At 33.6% G+C, this 13495-nt stretch overlaps 1 protein-coding gene across 10 annotated transcripts in view; it reads left to right on the top strand.

Annotated features, from left to right (window-relative positions):
- LOC144317254 (uncharacterized) overlaps window positions 1-12614 on the top strand; it is a 228375-nt gene extending 215761 nt beyond the window's left edge. The window contains exons 4-7 of one of the 10 annotated variants that reach the window (XM_077903359.1): window positions 6026-6110; window positions 9402-9454; window positions 10052-10141; window positions 10765-12612. The gene's annotated coding sequence lies outside the window, so the exon portion shown is untranslated. Of the gene's footprint in view, window positions 1-6025; window positions 6111-9401; window positions 10142-10764 lie in introns of all 10 variants that reach the window. The other 9 variants (XM_077903364.1, XM_077903361.1, XM_077903353.1 and 6 more) reach the window with 9 other exon arrangements.
- The last annotated feature ends 881 nt before the right edge of the window (window positions 12615-13495 follow it).

Genomic DNA, 13495 nt, shown 5'->3' with positions numbered 1-13495 from the left:
AACCATTACTTAAATTTCTATAAAATCATGAAATTGCTAGTTTCTAAATGTTTTACTTTACATCTTCAAAAGTATATCTGCTTTTGGTCAATTATGAAATACTTTGCAAATACTTAAATCATAACAAAAGATAATTTAAAAAGCATCATATTTGCCTGAGTCCCACCATATGTCACTGTTCTGTTCTGGATTTTGTTGTCCTGTGTGTGTGTGTGTGTGTGTGTGTGTATGTGTATGTGTGAAAGAGACAGAGACAGAGAGAAAGTAGTCATTAACCTATCTATGCATTCTTAGCAATTAGGTAATTAGGCTCTAGGTGCCATATTCAGTGGAAGAATGCAAAATGAGTAAGATATAGTATCTACTGTCAATGTTCTTAGAGTTGTAGCATTCACATTAACAGAAAATTATGAATCAGTGTAGCAGGCAAACTTCTCTTTCTGTTTTTCATTTCAGTTAATATTTTGACTTCTTTTCTCCTGTTTTTCCCCAAATTGAACTTTAGAGCCTCTAATCTTGTGCAGTTATATATCTTTTAAAATATTCTGTTTATATCCTGTGCGAAAAAAAGTTTTCATTTATACAGCCAATTCTAGTGATTTGTGAGAACTACTATTAGGCCATAGAATTTTCATATTCTCTGTTATTTGGGGAGAACAAAACAAACTTATTTAATGAGTCATTTTAGAAGCCTAGAATGTTAAATAATTAGAAAATATAAACACCACTAATCATCAAATAAATGTAAATCAAAACCACAATGAGATATCTCACACCTGGGAGAATAGCTATTATCAAGAAGATGAGAGATAACAAGTACTGGGGAGAATGTGGAGAAAACAGAAGTCGTGTACACTATCGGTGGGAATGTAAATTGTTTCATCCACTATGCAAAAAAATATGGAGGTTCCTTAGAAAATTAAAAAATAGAACTCCATATGATCTAGCAGTTCCACTTCTGGGTATATATCTGAAGGAAATAAAAACAGAATTTCAAAGGGATACCTGGACTTCTGTTTATTACAGCATTATTCACAATAACCAAGATTTGGAGACAACCGAAGTGCTCATCAATGGATGAATGGATAAATGGATAAAGAAGATCTGGGGTGTGTGTGTGTGTGTGCGCGCGTGCGCGCAATGGAATATTATTCAGTCATGAGAAAGGAGGACATCCTATCATTTGTGACAACATGGATGGACCTTGAGCACATTATGTTAAGTGAGATACATCAGGTAGAGAAAGACAAGTACTCTATGATATCACTCTGTGTGGAATCTTAAAAAGCCAAACTTCTAGAAACAGATTAAAATGGTGATTATGATAGACAAAGAGCAAACATTTAAAGGCACAGATTTATGAGGAGGAGTGAATAGAGATCTAAAGTGTGACAGTGATATTGTGTTGTGATCAACAAACTTACTAATAGACTACTAATTATTCTAACCACTTGAAAAGGATAATTATGTAATGTGATAGAGATGCTAATTATCTCAACAATGAAAATAATATGACAATGTATGAATGTAACAAATTAACATGTTGTATACCTTAAATTTCCATGTTGTATGTCAAATATAGTCAATAAAAAGAGTATATTTATTATATTCACACAAACGTATATAGAATTTTCAAGTAATTTTGAGAGTCAAAACTATCCTTTTTTCCCTTATATTTGAATCACTTTAAAAAGAAACTTTACTATTATTCATCTTATATTACTTCTTGTATAATGTTTTTCTTATATCACAAGATAATAATTCTTTTAGAAAAACTTTTTATACATATCTTGTTCTATGCCAGTTTCAGTAGACAGGTCTAGGTGAAAAGAAATCTAATATTAACTTGTTTTAAGTAAGTTCTGGGAAAGAGCAGGTGAAACATTTTTCCCCCAGATGTATGCATGTAATATAAATTCAAATCACATAATAGAAAATAAAATATTATACTAAATACTGACTAAATATTTTATACAATTATGTTTTGTCTCAGCACTGAGATTGTAAGCTTCTTGAGAATTGAAGTAATTTTCTTTTTCTTTTCAACTGTCATTATTGTATGTCTTATAAATACTGACTATTGGATCATGTATTCATTCTCTCATATGATATATGCTGCTAGGAATTTTGCTTTTTACTTTCTGCTCATATTTGTATTTAAAAAAATTTGCCAATGATTATAATTTAGTATTTATCATATAGTTATATTTACCCCATGTTCAAAGAAGTCAGTATGAAAGTAGAGCAAATTTGAATTTTCTTTACTTTTCTCAGAAGATTCTAGGATAAGTTAAAAATAATCCATTGCGGGATCCCTGGGTGGCGCAGCGGTTTGGCGCCTGCCTTTGGCCCAGGGCGCGATCCTGGAGACCCGGGATCGAATCCCACATCGGGCTCCTGGTGCATGGAGCCTGCTTCTCCCTCTGCCTGTGTCTCTGCACCTCTCTCTCTCTCTGTGACTATCATAAATAAATTAAAAAAAAATTAAAAAAAAATAATCCATTGCAAGAATAGCTGTCAAAATATTAGACAAATCATTTAAAATATGGTAAATAGAAATATGCATATAAAAGAAGTAAACCATTCTTAAGTCTCACAAAAAGGGAGGGAAAAAAGAGTCTGCCTTTGCAAAGGGTCTATGAGTCAGAAGTTCCAAACTTCATCAAAGACTTAAAAAACAAAACAAGAAAAAGAAAGAAACCAGATGTACATTTGGGGCCCATCTATGGAAAGTATTATATTTTGTATGGTGCCAACAAAGGTACTATAATAATGATTATTATGTTCAGTAGGACTCACAATGAAAGTGAGAAATTACAGAACTGCATGAGAAAGTGCTTGTCCATTTTAAAACTATCAAGTGAGGAACCTTTTGCAGGCATCCCTTTAATCCTAAATGAATTAGGTACCCTTGATACCTAGATACCCTTGAAAAGTCGCATTTTACCAAGTTGTTTTACCTGATAGAGGATGGACACCAACCAAACAACTGGATGTACAAACTAGGTGCCATGGTGGATTAGAAGGAGAGTGCTGGCAAAAGTTTTCAAATTTGAATAGACTACTAAGACAGGTAAGTTATAGCAGTCAGAAGACCATTTTGAGAGACATTGCTGTTGGTTACCTCTATCTATCTATCTATCTATCTATCTATCTATCTATCTATCTATCATTTATTATCTCAGCTTAATTGAAATATAGTTTTTATACATTAAAATTTACCTATTTTAAATGCACAGTTGGCTGAATTTTGTTAATGATACAGAGTTCTGTAACCACCACCAAAATCACCCTAAAAAGTTTTCTCATATACTTCTACAGTGTTCACTTCCTGTGATCTTTGGCCACAGGCAACCACTGCCCTGATATCTGCCATTTCAATTTTTTTTTCTTCTAGAATTTCATATAAATGAATTTATATTAATATTTTGAATTTGACTTCTGTGCTTTTTTAGCATAATGGTTCGGGGGTTCATCCATGTTGTATACATTAATATTTTGTTTCTTTTATTGTCAAGTAGTATTCTATTACATGGATAAATCACAAATTGTTTATCCGTTCACCAGCTAACAGCATTTATATTATTTTTTGTTTTTGGCTATTATGAGTGATGCTATAATGAACCTTTGTGTACAAGTCTTCATGTAGACATGCTTTCATTTGTTTTGAATAAATATCAAGAAATAGAATTGCTGGGTCCTAGAGCACCTGGGTGGCCCAGTAGGTTAAGCATCTACCTTCTGCTCAGGTCATGATCTTGGCGTTCTGGGATCAAACCCCACATCTGGCTCCCTGCTCAGTGAGGAGCCTGCTTCTCCCTCTCCCTCTGCTTCATCCTTTGCTAGTTCTCTCTCTCTCTGTCAAATAAATAAAATATTTTTAAAAATTGCTGGGTCCTATGGTAAGTGTATATAAAACCTTGTATGGTACTATCATACTAATTTTCCAAAAGTAGCAGTACCATTTTCCACTTCTACTAACAATATATGAAGATTACATAATTCCGCATCCTCACCAGCACTTGATATTGGCAGTCTTTTAAATTTTAGCTTTTTTAGGGAATGTATAATGATATATCATTGTGATTTTAACTTGCATTTCCCTGATATTTAGCAATTTGAACATCTTTTCATATGCTTATTTTACATTTGTATATTTTCTGCTCAAATCTTTTGTCTATTTTATAATTGGGTTGTTTTATTATGATTGTGTTATAGTATTCATTATAGATTTACTATATATAAACCCCAATGTCAGTATTATGTTTGCAGATACTTTCTCCTAATCTATGCCTTATCTTTTCATTTTCTTAAGTATGTCTTTCAAAGAAAAAATGGTTTTAATTTTGATGTTAAAAACTATGTTTCATAACAATTGATACTATTATAAAATTTTTTAAATTTCAAATTCTAGTTATAATTAGTATGTAAAAATCCATTTTTTGTATATTTATCCTGCAAACTTCCTAAATTAACTTATGATGTTTAGTAACTATGTAGATTTCATCAGATTTTCTATATAGATGATCATATTGCCTGTAAATAAATACTGTTTTTTTTTTCTTTTTTTTTTCCTCACCAATCTGGATTACTTTTGTTTCTTCTTCTCATTTTATTGCTCCAGTGCAATGTTGAATAGAAATGGCCAAAGCAAACAACATTGTCTTGTTTTGGATCTTAAAGGGACATCATTCAGGCTTCACTGTTAAATATATCAGTTGTAGGTCTTTTAGATGCCTTAGTATGTTGAGAAGGTTCCTTTATATTCCTAGTTTGCTAAGTGTTCTTTTTTATCTCACAAATGAATGCTGAATTTTGTCATATGCTTTTTCTGCAGCTTTTGAGACAATCATATAGTTCTACTTTTCAAATGATTGTTAAACCAATTTTGCATTTCTGGGATAAACCTAAATTGGTCATGCTGTATTATGTAATATATATTTCTGGATTGGATTTGCTAAAATTTTGTTATCATTTTTTGCATCTGCATTTATAAGGAATATTTGTAATTTTTTCTTGTGATAATTTTCTCTTTGGTATCAAAGTAGAGTTGGATTCATATAATAAATTGGAAAGTATTTCCTTCTCTTCAACTTCCTCAAAGAGTTTTTATGGAAATGTCATTATTTCTTACCTGAATATTGGTAGGATTTCCCAGTGATGCAATCTAGGCCTGGCGCTTTCTTTGTAGAATAGTATTGACTACAAATTCAATTTTTTTCAATAGTTATAGGACTATTGAATTTATACTACTTCTTGACTGAGTTTAATGGTGTATCTCCCAAGAAGCGCTTTCATTTCATCTACTTGTCAAATTTACTTTCATAAAGTTGTTCTCAATATTCCATTCTTATCTCCTATTTTTAATTAAACTTTTTTTGAGATAATTATAGTTCACATGCAGTTGTAAGAAGTAATATAGAGAGATCCCATGCACCTACCCTTTGCCTAACTTCCCCCAGTGGTAATATCTTGTAAACTCTAGTACCAGGATATAATACTAGGATATATACTAGATAACCAGGAAGTGAACATTGGTATAACTGAAATATAGAACATTTCTATCACAAGAATCCTTCCTGTTGCCCTTTTGTACACCAATTCACTTTACTTGACCCCTGAAAACCACTAATCTGTTCTCCATTTCTGTAGTTTTGATATTTCAAGATGTATATAAATAGAATCATTCAGTAGGTAATTTATTGAGATTAGTTTTTTTTTTTTTTTTTTATCCAGCGTACTTCTATGGAAGTTCATACAGATTGTTGCATGTATCAATAGATTGTTCTTTTTTATTGCTAAGTAGTATACATTGGTATGGATGTATCACACTTTAACCATTCATCCTTTCAAGATATCTGGGTTGTTTCCAGTAGTTGTTATTATGAATAAAACTGCTACAAATATTTGTGCACAAGTTCTTGTGTTGTTAGCATAAGTTTTCATTTCTCTGATGTGAATTATGAGGTTGTATGGTAGTTGCATGCTTAGGTTTTTAAAAAATATTTATTTATTTATTTTTTAGAGAGAGAGTGAGAGAGAAAGAGTGAGCCCAGAGGAGCAGACGGAGAGGGAGAAGGAGAGAAGCAGGCTCCCTAGTGAGCAAAGAGGTGAATGTGGGGCTCAATCCTATGACCCATGAGATAACCTCAGCTGAAATCAGGAGTCAGATGTTTAACTGACTGAGCCATCCAGGTGTCTCGCATGTTTAATTTCTTAAGAAATGCCTGTTTTTCAGAAGAGCTGTATCATTTTACATTCCCACTAGCAGCGTATGAGTGATGTGGTTTCTCTACATGTTTGCCAACATCTGGTATTGTCAGTATTTTTTATTTTAGCAATTATGATATGTCATGGTATCTCATTATGGTTTTATTGTGCATTTCCTAAATGGCTAATGATGTTGAATACCTTTTCATGTGCTTTTTTGCTATCTGTATTTAATCTTCAGTGAAATATCTGTCCAGGTCTTTTTCCCATTTCTTATTATTTTCTTTTTTTTTAGCTGTTAAGTCTTGAGAATTTATTATGTATTCTAGCTACTAGTCCTTTGTGGTATATGTGTTTTGCAAATATTTTCTCCTTGTCTGTTGCTTGCATTTTCATCTGGTTACAGATTTTTACAGAGCAAAAGTATTTGATTTTGATGAAGTCCAATTTACCAAATTTTTCTTATATGGACAGTGCTTTTGGTGTGAAGTCTAAAAACTCTTTAATCCTAGATTTCAAATAATTTTTTTAAAGATTTTATTTATTTATTCATGAGAGACAGAGAGAGAGAGGCAGAGACACAGGCAGAGAGAGAAGGGGGCTCCATGCAGGGAGCTTGACATGGGACTTGATCCTGGATCTCCAGGATCACACCCTGGGCTGACGGCAGTGCTAAACTGCTGAGCCACCCGGGCTGCCCTCAAATAGTTTTTTTTTTTTTTAAAGATTTATTTATTTTTCATAGACAGAGAGAGAGAGGCAGAGACACAGGAGGAGAGAGAAGCAGGCTCCATGCCGGGAGCCCAATGTGGGACTCGATCCCGGGACTCCAGGATCGGGCCCTGGGCCAAAGGCAGGCGCCAAACCGCTGAGCCACCCAGGGATCCCCCCTCAAATAGTTTTTTAATTCAAGTTCCATTCTTACACATTTTATATTTAAGTTATTGATCCATTTTGACTTAATTTTTGCCCTAGGCATGAGCATAGACCTATATATGTCTAGTTGATCATCACTATTTGTTGAAAAGGCTATTCTTCCTCCCTTGAGGGAGGCATATTTATATAGGTCTATTTGAGTTCTCTATTGTAGGACATTGATCTATGTATCTGTCCTTCTGTCAGTATCATATAGTTTTGATTATAGTAGCTAGCCTATTAATTTTAAAATTGAGTAGATTGATTCCATCTGCTTTATTCTCATTCTTCAAAGTTGTTTTAGCTATTCTAATTTATTTGCCGTCCCATGTAAACTTCAGAATTCTATTGTATACATACAGAAAAAAAATCATGCTGTTATTTTGATAAAGATGTGTTAAAACTTTGTAAATTTGAAGAGAACTGCCAAATTTACTATTATGTCTTCCATCCAGTCCACAAACACAGCATAACTCTCTACTTATTTAGATCTTTAATTTTGCCAGCATTTTATAGTTTTTAGTGTACAAGTCCTTTATGTGTCTTGTTAGATTTATACCTAAATATTTCATTTTTTGAGCAATTTAATGTGCTATTGTATATTTAATTTGTGTCCATTGCTAGTATATAGAAATACAATTGATTTTTAATTTTTATGTTGTGTTGTGCAAATTTCTGAATCCATTTGTTAATTCTGCATCGTTTTTGGTAGATTGAGATTTTCTAAAGAGATAATCATGTTATCTGCAAATAAGGAGTGTTTTATTTCTCTTTACTGGTCTCTGGGCCTTATATATATATATATATATATTTAATCATCTTTTACATTATCTAAAAATTTCAGCTCTGAGTTGAATAAGACTTGTAGTAGCAAGTCATCCTTGGGTGGTTCTCAGTTAGGGGAAATTATTCAATCTTTTATCTTTTTTTTTTTAAATTTTTTTATTTATGATAGTTACAGAGAGAGAGAGGGAGGCAGAGACACAGGAAGAGGAAGAAGCAGGCTCCATGCACCGGGAGCCCGATGTGGGATTCGATCCCGGGTCTCCGGGATCACGCCCTGGGCCAAAGGCAGGCGCCAAACCGCTGCGCCACCCAGGGATCCCATCTTTTATCCTTAATTACAATGTTAACTGTGTGCTTTTTATAGATATTCTTTATCAAGCCAAGGAACTTGAAAATTTTTATTGTGACTAAGTGCTGAATTTTGTTAAATTTTTTTCTGTACCAATTGATATAATCATGTAATATTTTTCATTGTATCATTTTTCATTTGTATGTGTGTTATGCTGATTGATTTTTGAATGTTGAACAAGTTGCTTGAATAAATCCCACTGAGCCATGGGTGTGTAATTCTTTTTATATGTTGCTAATTTATTTTCCCTAATATTTTGTTAAAGATTTTTGCATCTATATTTATGAGTGATATTGGTCTGGAGTTTTCTTTTTCTTATACTTTGTCTGGTTTTGGTATTGGGGACATGCTACTTCATAAAATGTGTTGGAAGTGTTTCTTTCTATTCTATCGTTTGGAAGTGATTGTTGAGAATTAGTGTCACTTCTCTAAACATTTGGTCACATTCTCTGGTGAAATCATGTAGTCCTGATATTTTTTTTTTCTGAGAGTTTTAAAATTATGAATTTAATTTCCTTAATCATTTTGGGAATATTCAGATTATTTATTTCATATTGGGTGAATTATGTCAGAGTGTGTTTTTTCTTTAAGATTTGGTCCATTTCAACTAAGCTGTCAAATTTATGTGTGTAGACTTTTTCCTAGTACTTCATAATTACTTTTTTTTGATGTCCCCAGAGTCTATAATGATATCCTGTTTCATTCTTTTTTTTTTAAGATTTTATTTATTTATTCATGACAGACATAGAGAGAAAGAGAGAGAGAGAGAGAGAGAGAGAGAGAGAGAGAGAGAGAGAGAATGAGAGACAGAGAGGCAGAGACACAGGCAGAGGGAGAAGCAGGCTCTATGCTGGGAGCCTGACATGGGACTCGATCCCAGGACTCCAGGATCACGCCCTGGGCCAAAGGCAGGCGCTGAACCGCTGAGCCACCCAGGGATCCCCCTGTTTCATTCTTGTATTGGTAATTTCAGTCTTTTCATTTTTTTAGTCTTGCTGAAGGTTTGTGAATTTTATTGATATTTCCAAAGAACCAGCTCTTTGTTCATTGATTTTCTTTATTTTTAAATGTTTTAATTTCAGTGTTGTCTGCTTTTATCATTATTATTTCCTTTTTTTCTGATTTTTTTTTTCTTTCATAGGTTTTGAGGCCAGTGCTTAGATGATCAATTTGAGATGTTTCTTCTTTTCTATGGTAAGCCCTTTTGTACTACATATTTTCTTCTCAGCACTGCTTTAGCTGTGTCTCACAAACTTTGATGTGTTTTCATTCAATTAAGTGTAATTTTAAAATTTCCTTTGAGACTTTGACACACAGATTATTAGAAGTGTAGGTTTAGTGTCCAAGTGTTAGGAGATATTTATGCTGCTGATTTCTAGTTTGATTCCATTGTGGCTGCAGAGAGTATATTTTGTATGATTTCAATTACTTTGCTTGTTGAGGCCAATAGAAATAGTCACTATCCCTATGCACACTTAAAAAGAATGCTGTTGTTGTATAGAGTGTTCTATAAATATCAATTTGATTCTGCTAATTAATATCATTGCTGATTTTCTGTCTAGTTTTCTATTTATTTTTGAGAGGACTGTTAAAGTCTTCAACCATAATGGTGGATTTGTCTATTTCTCTTTCCAGTTTTTAAATTTTTTCTTTAAATGTGTTTTAGCTTTGTTGTTTGGAGCATACACAGTAGGATTGCTATTCTTGACAAATTGACCCTTTTATCAGTATGTAATGCCCATGCTGTCTCTGGTAACTTTCGCTTTTTAAGTTTTTGTTTTTGTTTTTTAGTAATCTCTATATGCAATGTGGGGCTTGAACTCCTAACTCAAGATCAGGAGTTACATGCTCTTCTGACTGAACCTTCCAGGCACCCCTCTGGTAAACTTTTTTGTTCTGAATATACTTAATCTGATATTAATATATCTATTCTTGCTTGTTTTTGAATATTGTTTGCATGATATGCTCTCTTCCATCCTTTTACTTTCAGCCTTCCAGTATCATTATATTTGAAGTGAGTTTCTTATAAATAGCATATAATTGAGTCATATTTTTAAATCCACTCTTCCCAATCTCTGGCTTTTTATTGATATTTGTTTATATTTAGTATAATTATTCATATGTTAGGCTTTAGTCTGCCATTTCAGTTCTGATTTTCTGTTTGTTCTCTGTTTTTCACGTCTTTATTTTCTTTTTCCTACAGTCCTGTGGGTTGTGTGATTATATTTTAGAATTCTACTTTTAATTGTCTATGGTGTGTTTCTTCTTTTTTTCTTCTCTTATATCAGGTTATTTTGTTGAAAATTAATAATGAATAGCTGCTTCCAGGCTCCACAGGGAGGAATGAAGTGATTTATTAACGATGTTTTCCATATAGTAAAACATATATAGAATTGGTAGCATTCTATATATGCTATAGTCAATGAAAAATTAATATCATTTAGTTTGGCAGATACTTTAGTCACCTAATAGCCATTCTTCTCTTTCTTTTGTCTTGTTGGCAGAACCTACTTTCCATAACGAAGAGTGATAATACTGAATACTTGAATTTCTAATCAGCCTGTACCTTGGACTGAGCTTGTGATTCATTCCTGGCCAAAAGAAGCTGAGAGAAAATATTCTGGAGACTAATAAAAAGATAGAGATACATGAAGAGATCTTTTCTGTGTTGGACATGTGACAATTAGATGCTTGAATGTTTTATGGCTCTCATGTTACCTTGACAGAAAGACCAAAAGAATTGCAGACAAGGTAATTAAAAGTCCTAGCATTCTTGAGATATAAATTAATAGTAGTATCAATCTTGAAGAATTGCTTGGGACCAACATTATTAACATAGTAGAATGAGTTCTCTACTGTCTTCCTCCAAAAGAACTCCTATTCAGACAGTCACCCACAGATGAGAGTGTGTTTGTGGAAGTCTAGGAGTTCAGTTGAGAAGATCTAGCACAATGTTAGAGGGGGCAAAAAAGGCAAGATTAGACACCTTAAAGAGAGTAAGAGTAACACTTTCACTTTACCTGTATCATCCCTCACCCAAGGCAGCACAGCTCAGTCACAAAAGAGTTCTTTTTGGCCATGATTTCTCTCATGAGGTAAAATGAGAGCATGGGAGTAAGCACCCAGCTTCCCATTTGTGCAGAGTGCCACTCTAGAGCTGTTGGAGATGTCGCACCTGGAGATCTCTCCAATTGGTCCACAGGTACCCTCAATGCTATGTGTGCCTCATGCACATCTCCCCCACACCCCATGGATATCTTCCAGTATGTTCCCCTAGGGCAGCAAAAGAGATCCTTTACAGAAAAAAAACAGTCCTAAAATTTATATGGAACCACAAAAGACCCTGAATAGCTAAAGAAACTGAGAAGAAACAAAACCAGAGACATCATACTTCCTGATTTCAAGCTATAATATAAAGCCATAGGAATCAATACAGCATAGTACTGGCATAAAAATAGAAGCATAGACCAATAAAATAGAATCAAAAGCCCAGATAAGAACCCATGAATATAGTCAACTAATGTTTTACAAGGGATCCAAGAAGACTCAATGGGAAATGATAGCTCTTTAATAAATAATAATGGGAAAACTGGGTATCACATGCAAAAGGATGAAATTGGAACCCTATCTTATACTACTCACAAAAGCTAACTTGAAGTGGATTAAAGTCTTAAATATAAGACCTGAAACCATGAATACTCACAAGTATTCACACCCGAATACTCCAAGAAGACACATAAGAAAAAAGCTTCTTGATATTGGTCTTGGCAACAATTTTTTGGATATGACAACAAAAGCACAAAACAACCACAAAACCAAAATTAACAGATGGGGCTACATCAAACTAAAAAGCTTCTGCACAGCAAAATAACACAACGAAAACACAGCTTACAGAATGGGAGAAAATATTTTACAAACCACAAAGGCAATAATAGATTAATATTCAAAATATACAAGAATTCATACAACTCAATATAAAAAATAATCCAATTAAAAGCTAATCATCAGAGAAATGCAAATCAAAACCACAGTGAGATAGCTTACATTTGTTAAAATGGTTATTATAAAAAAGATGGGATAAAAAATGTTGATGAGAATGTGGAGAAGTACATTGTTGGTGAGAATATAAATTGATTCAGCCACCATGGAAAACAGTGTGGATATTCTTAAGAAATTAAAAATAAAAACCACCATATGATGATCCATTAATCCCACTTCTTGGTGTATATATATATATATATATATATATATATAGAGAGAGAGAGAGAGAGAGAGAGAGAGAGAGAGGCAAATGTAGTCACTATCTCTAAGAGATGTCTGCACCACCCTTCCCCACCATGTTTATTGCATTATTACTCACAGTAGGAAATGTATGGAGACAACCTGAGTACTCATCACTGAATGAAAGTGTCCATATTTATAAGACAGAATATTATTTACTTGTAAAAAATCTAGAAGAGCTGAAATCATAAAAACAGTAGGATAGGGCAGCCCAGGTGGCTCAGTGGTTTAGTGCCCCCTTCAGCCCAGGACCTGATCCTGGAGACCTGGGAACGAGTCCCACATCGGGCTCCCTGCATGGAGCCTGCTTCTCCCTCTGCCTGTGTCTCTGCCTCTCTCTCTCTTTCTCTGTGTCTATCATAAATAAATAAATAAAATTAAAAAAAAAAAAACCCAGTAGGATAGTGGTTGCTAGAGGCTGAAGCATTGGGGAAGTAAAAAGATATTGATTAAAGAGTACATACTTCAGTTATAAGATGAATATAATATGAAGATTTAACATACACCATTGTATTATATAGTGAAAATTACTGAGAGAAGAATAGATTTTAAATGTTCTCACACGGGCAGCCCGGTGGCGCAGCGGTTTAGCACCGCCTGCAGCCCGGGGTGTGATCCTGGAGACCCGGGATCGAGTCCCACATCAGGCTTCCTGCATGGAGCCTGCTTCTCCCTCTGCCTGTGTCTCTGCCTCTCTCTTCGCTCTCTCTGAATGAATAAATAAATAAATCTTTAAAAAAAAAAATGTTCTCACACAAAAAGAAATAATTATGTGAGGTGATGACTAACCCAACTGTGGTAATCATCTCACAGCATATGTATTATATATATGTTGTATTATGTATATATGTATATACATGTATATATTATGTATATATTATACATAGTACAACATATATATAATCATCACATTATATATCTTAAACTTATATAATCTTATAAGTCAGTTATATC

The sequence above is a fragment of the Canis aureus genome, chromosome 7, assembly GCF_053574225.1.
Source record: "Canis aureus isolate CA01 chromosome 7, VMU_Caureus_v.1.0, whole genome shotgun sequence".
Lineage (NCBI taxonomy): Eukaryota > Metazoa > Chordata > Mammalia > Carnivora > Canidae > Canis > Canis aureus.
Note: the sequence above shows the minus strand (reverse complement) of the source record. Positions and strands in the feature narration are given on the sequence as shown.